Source organism: Curcuma longa, chromosome 1 (assembly GCF_044706935.1).
Source record: "Curcuma longa cultivar G26 ecotype Majalengka, Jawa Barat chromosome 1, ITB_CL_G26_1.1, whole genome shotgun sequence".
NCBI classification, from domain to species: Eukaryota; Viridiplantae; Streptophyta; class Magnoliopsida; order Zingiberales; family Zingiberaceae; genus Curcuma; species Curcuma longa.
The window spans coordinates 12,585,763-12,592,353 of NC_133861.1; the positions used below are offsets into that span (position 1 = coordinate 12,585,763).

A 6,591-nucleotide genomic window follows, 5' to 3' on the forward strand; every position below is an offset into this window, starting at 1 on the left:
TCAAACATCATTCCATGCAGCAAAAACGGGCATTTGAGCAATGGAAATGCTGGGCCTCGACGGAATCAACGAAGCAAGTGGAGAGGGACTAAACATGATGGAAAGACCAATCCGATCAGGACTGCCTTCTCTGGAACTGGACAAGCTTGTCACTAAGGATGACTGGTTCGACAGATGGGCAGAGCTCAGTTTCTCAGAATCAACAGCTCCTTGCACAAAACTCCCAGTTTCTAAACCTGTAAGTCCACCAATTGTCGATGGGTATGGCATCGGGCTCCTATAGTCACCACTCATCATCAAGGGTTCATGATCACGACACTCGGTGGATGGAGGCGTCTCAGTGAGCCATCTTCCATTTGACCTGCCTAGAGAGCCATCTTCCATTTAGAACCTGCAGTATTGTTTTCTTCAGCTGGTTCTCTGCACATATTTTTCTCAAGGGAATATTTTTTTCTGCTTCAGTTGCCTTTTTTCTCCTAGCAAGCTCTCCTGGAAGTAATGTACTGCTTGCTATGATCTTCTCTACATCGTATCTCGTTATGTCAAAGTTTGTAACAGCATTAACCCCGCGAAATTTTATTGCAGCAATATCATATGCTTCAGCTGCTTCCTCCTGAGTACCTGTGAGTTCATAGATTCTATGAGAATTATGAATGCTTTATGGCATTGCAGCAAGTATTCACTTTGGAATTTAGCTAATAAACCAAGACTCACTATGCATGACTAACTTAAGAATAATTGCACCTGGATAATGTCAGGTTTGAGTAGTACAAGAACAATAAAATTTGTTGATGCCACTTATAAAAGTTAATAAAGGATCTTATATATCAAGTTTTTTAGGAATCTTACTGAAGGTTCCTAGATAAAGATCTTTGTTTCCAGCAACTCTACCAATTCGAGCTTGCCATCTTCCATGTTGGTGATGCCTGTAGAAAAAATCTAAAAATTACCAGACGATCTAAAGATTCTTGAACTAATTCGAGAATCTGACTTTTATGAAAGATCACCTTGTTACTCCACGGTAAATCGAAGCTCCACGCGAAAAACCACTGCTTTTCCTGCAACCGTACATTGGCCCAGGAAAAAAATGAACATTATAAATAGTAAACAACTATTGAACAGAAATCTAGGTGAATTTTACCTTCTTAAGTGGGCAACATGCTCTTGCCTGCTCATGTTCTTCATTTCAACCAGTTCTTCCTGATAGCTTTCCAACTGCACATCAAACCACAAGTACGGAACTGTGTTAGCAATCCAAGCATGCATGGAAAAGATCTTTAGGTTGAAGGATCATACATACAGGGAAGTTAATATGCGTCGATGGTCCCCAATACTTCAATGCCGCCAAGTCATAAGATCTTGCAGCTTTCTCCTCCGTGTCATACCCCCCTGAAGGAAGCAAAACTCGATGCTAGGTGATAATATTATGGAACAAAAAATTGGACCAGAAGCAATATTTTGTTTGAGTTCAAGATACCTACCGAGATATACTGCACGAGGGCATAATCGATATCGCCACGCGTAAAAATCACAAACCAAGAACCATGGAGTTGTTAGTGATGACTACCTAAAAAACTTGGCAGTAATATTGAATATGAGAGTTGCACTTATAATATATTCATGTTTTCTACTAACCTTGTCTTCCTTTTCTTGTCTGGCCTTCTTTCTTGCAGCTATTGTCCCAAAGATGTGCTTCATATCTCCCAGTCCATCTATGCCTGATGCATGGATAGTCACATAAACATGACATTTATATCATACTTTGTCTCTTGAACTGAAATCATGAAAACTCAAAAGATTATAAGATATGCACTATTGAGTACTGACCTAGTAACACCTCTATACTGAGAGGTTCTCTGCCCAAATGTATCAATGGACTTCCGGTGGACTGTCTGCTTCTGGCATCCTTTACCAGGCCTTAACTTCTTTTTTGCATCAAGGACAATGCGGTCAGTTGTTGAAGACTCTGGCAGTGGAGCCATGAAGCAATTACTTGACTGAGAACCAGGGCTCATGGACAAGCTCAGGGATTGCAACTCCCCGAAACCAACCACATCTATAGACCTACGGCCAATCCCCCCTTCCTCGGCCAGCCCATTGTTGCAAGCTGTATAGCTTCTAGGCACCCAACTTTTGAAGCTCGGAAGGTCACCATGTTCCACCATGGCTCCCACCTCCAGCGGTCCCTGATACATCTCATGTTCTGGTATCCCAGAGCACATCCCTTCGGGTTGCAAGAACAGTTGGTGTTGCACTACTGGAATCTGCTGTCCATGGAGGGTGCTGTCGGCGTGTGAATTTTGGTAGTAGTAGAGGCTGTCCAAGCTCAAAGCCATTGCTTCCCTTTCAAAGTTGCCGTAGTGGTGATGGGCCCCCGTGTTTGGTCCGCCTCCCAAGAAGTCTTCGAGTTTCCGGGTTGGAGACGGGAGGATTCCTTCACGACATGAAGTAAACGGAAAAGAATCTGTCAAGTACTTTTGGCAACGATGTTGTATTTGAGTTTAGCGGGAAGGAGAGCCAACCAACGAAATAGAAAGAAGGATTTGAAACATACCTGAGTGTTGTGATCTGGGGATGGCTTCCATGACGCCAAGAGAGCCATCAGATTTCAGTGGCATGACAGGCAACTGAGAGTAAAGCCCTGCGGCCTCTCCTTCCCCTCCATAGCAGAGTCCAGATGTGGGAGATTGAAAGAAACTGCATGGGACTGCAGAAGAAGAGACCCAAGCTGTGGCAGTCGGTTGAGACTGGTGGTGATGATGGTTTTCATGATTCTGATGGTGATGTGGCGACTCCGAAGAAACCTCCATGTTCATATGAGAAGAGAGGGAGAAACCAAGCCAGTTGCTATTGTTCATGGAGTTCATCTTCGACTATCGCCGCTGCTTATCACTGACTTTAGGAAGAAGAGGTGGGTAATTTACCTCTCTTCTATACATCACTAAAATAGACAAATAGCTAGCCCAACCATCGTCTTCGCCAAGGTATGTAGTTGCAGGAGAAAGCTAGACACTGAAGGAGAATACTACCACAAGCACAAGGCCCTTCGATCTAAAGTAATAGGAAGGAAGTCTTCTAGGCAAGAAATCTGGATCAATACAAGACCTTGCCGCACTCCATAGGGATCTGTGTCGCGATTAGCTGGTAGCTTGCTTCCCACCTCTCTGCTTTTCTTAACATCCTTAAACCATGCTAAAAACCTTCGTTAAGAAAGACGGGCAGAATGCTGCGAGCATTACACCCACAAGCAACAAGATAGGCGTTGCAGCAACCATTAATAAGGATATTGAAGACACTGCCTTTCGAAATGGCTAAATGCGTGTTAGCTACGAACCGAGGAGGAGGTTACTAATTGGTAGCTAAAGCAAGGTTGCACCTTACACAGTTTGGTGTACATGAGAAGGATTGACAGGGGAGAGCGAGGACAACTGTCCAACCAGTCGCTTTAGCCCAGTACGAGCGTCTACCATAATCTGCAGTGCAATCCAGAGCCCCTCATTAATTGATTAAATATACTATTGTGTTACTGTTCATATTTTATTATTTATCTACAATAAATAGAGATCGTTTTTTGTACAATTATATTGGTTCGACCCATACCCGAGAGTAAGAAAATAATACTCCTTACTAGCTACTTATACTTACATCACATGTGACTTTAATACGTATTTTAAAGTGCTAAGTGTGTAGTCAACATCTGGTCCCAGCCAAAGTGGGATAAGTGGTGGTTTATGACAACCTTGATATATTCCAGGAATGATGGGAAGAAAAAAAGCACAAAGGGCAAAAAGAACCCCATACGCTATCATAAATGTACTTGATCTCTATGATATAATATAGTTTCTTAAGAGGCATGGTTATGCTGTTAATTGGCTTGCAATAAACTTCTTACTGACACCAAAAATATGCTTATAATTATGATCACAACAAGACTAGGAGTAAACTAATCAATCTAATAGTAGTAGTACCGTGACATAATCATGCTTATGATTGTGATTTCTTTTCAATTAATTAATATTCGAACTGTTGGATCCTTGTCGTGCTGCTGCTGACATTAATCATCAAAATCATTGTCCAGTAAATAGTAGAGTGGCTCCGCTTAAGAATTGTAGTAGCCACATGAATTTTGAACCTTCCAAGCAGTAAGTTGTCATGGTCCATGAAGCTTCTATATAAAATTTTATAACATAGAGCAATCAGTAGCGTTCTTATCTCCTCAGCATATATCCTAATGGATTTCTTGGGCCCTGGACTATATATATGTTAGATGGTGATGTTATCATGCTAAGGAGATCACATATTGCTTCTATCAAGGCTTTTCTCTGCTGTGCATGCAGAGGTATGCATGGCTTTCATGGAGACAGATTTTCCAGCAACAATGATTCGGTAACAAAAGAGCATGCATGTGGAATGGAATGAAGATAGAGATTGGGAAAGGAATGAGGAGTGGAGGAGAAGGATTGAGTTCCAACGTAAAGAAATCAACATCCCTGATCCTTGTTCCTGACTCTTTTCTTATCATCGTAATCATGAGTGCATCCACCAACTATATCAAACCCACAGCACGCACTTTTGCTCGGTATGATGCCTCCTAAATGGTGGCAACGTCCGCATCATTTCATGATCCTCTTCCTCTCACTTTCATCAATTTCACTTTAGTTACTGGGTCCAAATCTGCGTTCCTCCAAATGATGGAAGTCAAAGTATATAAACATATATACCGTGGAAAAACAGTGCAACAGCTTTGGGAAAGAAAGAGCAGAGAAAAAGACGCAGGCGACCATTAAAGCTCCTAGTTCAAATCAAAGAAAGGGTTTTAAGAAACATACAAACCGATAAACGCCTGTATCTCAGTAATGCTTTACGAGCAAATCCAAATGTTTCACGTTAAATAGGTAGGCAAGGATATAGATTGTGTATGAATAATTCCTGCATCCACACACACAGGTATGATTACTTTTCTTTAAGAAAGAAAAAACGTGTGTGGTTACTATTAGTACACGCAACTATGCACAGAGAGACAGAGAGTGAGGGTACAAATAATGCTAATTCCTTTTCAGTGGTTACAGTGATGAAGATTTCAACAGCCAAAGACCTCGAGGCTCGAGCAAACTAGAGTCAGGCATCTTTTGAATGCCAAACTTTCCGTTCGACCTACCAAAATGTAATTTAGTTCGATAATTCCATCTGTAAGCTACTTGGCCGAAGTTGTTAGTTCTGGTTTCCCTTAAACTTGACAAGCCAAAACAATCTTTAGCTTTCATGAGATAAGCATTTGCCTCTCAAAAAGGCTTAACACTTTCTTCGTTGAATGGAACGTTTATTTGGGCCAGCAGGTTAATGTCCAAGCACTGCTGGGAACCGAGAATATTTGGTACATTGCCTCAGATAAAGGAATAAATTCAATTGAAAGTGGAACACTGGGTGTTCAGATACAAAGAACAGTAATGCAAAGCAATGCCAGTTAATGCTTAAAAGACAAAGGTCAGCGTTGAAGTATAATATCATAAAAGAAGAATCCGTGTGAATTCCATCAGTCGGCGAAAAAGGAGAATTTGTCCCCCTTCATGTAATTTATAGTACAATTTAGTACCAAGATAGTTTTGGCCTCTGGAGTCTGGAGGTACAGGACAGCAGGATTACAGCATAAATAGAATTTATTCATAGAGCGCACCTTTTGAGACCGTTGTTATACGGTCAGAGGGAGGGGGTGGAAGGGGAACCAATATATATACGTGTCAGAGTAAGTCATTGAGTCAAAAGTTCAATAGTTGGAGGTCAAAGTAGGTACTAGATTTCTTCCGACTCGGACCGTCCAACTCCCTCAGACCGCTAGACTCGGGCCGTCTACCCTCTCCGATTCAACCCATCAAACTCACTCGCCGCCAACCTCTTCAGCTCGGGCATTCGCCTATGTGATTTACTGTATCATTTTTCTAAAAAACATGAGTAACATGGTCATTTTATCCTGGAAGTGTGAGTAATGTGGCAGTTTTATCTCAGATGTGGGCAATGTAGCTATTTTATCCCGAGAATCACGGACAACGTAGCTATAAATCTTGATTCTCTCGAAGATGTGGATGTTGGCATGGGTAACATAAGGGCATTGCTACAACCCTTTAAAAGGTCACTTGCTCATGTAGATGTAAGTATGCGTACATAAGCATCCAAACTCCCTTTACTATTCCATTACCTACTATACTTTTCTTTGGCTTTTGTGCTAATTTGAGCATCAAAATAGTCCCATGGAGTCCAACCTGAATGCTTATTCAAATATTTGATTGAGTGTTGCAGACATCTCAGGTGTTCTGTTTTTCATCAAAACCTTTGACATCTACCTCTCAGCAGTTGTCTTTCGTTGACTGACTTGATCGTGATCTTAGATAGGAATAAATTGACGTCATCTATAAAAAATGATTAGCACTGAGACATTGAGATAATGGAACTTGAGAGAATTGGCGATGGTCCTAATTTTGCATGAGATGTAGCTCATGGTGAGACTATTACCATGACTAAGGAAGAGTTTCAAATATTGATCGATTAGGTGGTACAATAGATTCTTTTGCACCCTTTGCCAACTTCAAGGCCACG

At 41.4% G+C, this 6,591-nt stretch overlaps 1 pseudogene; it reads right to left on the reverse strand.

The window, feature by feature from the left end:
- Positions 1-2,867, reverse strand: LOC141837947 (AP2-like ethylene-responsive transcription factor ANT; annotated as a pseudogene).
- Positions 2,868-6,591: the final 3,724 nt, after the last annotated feature.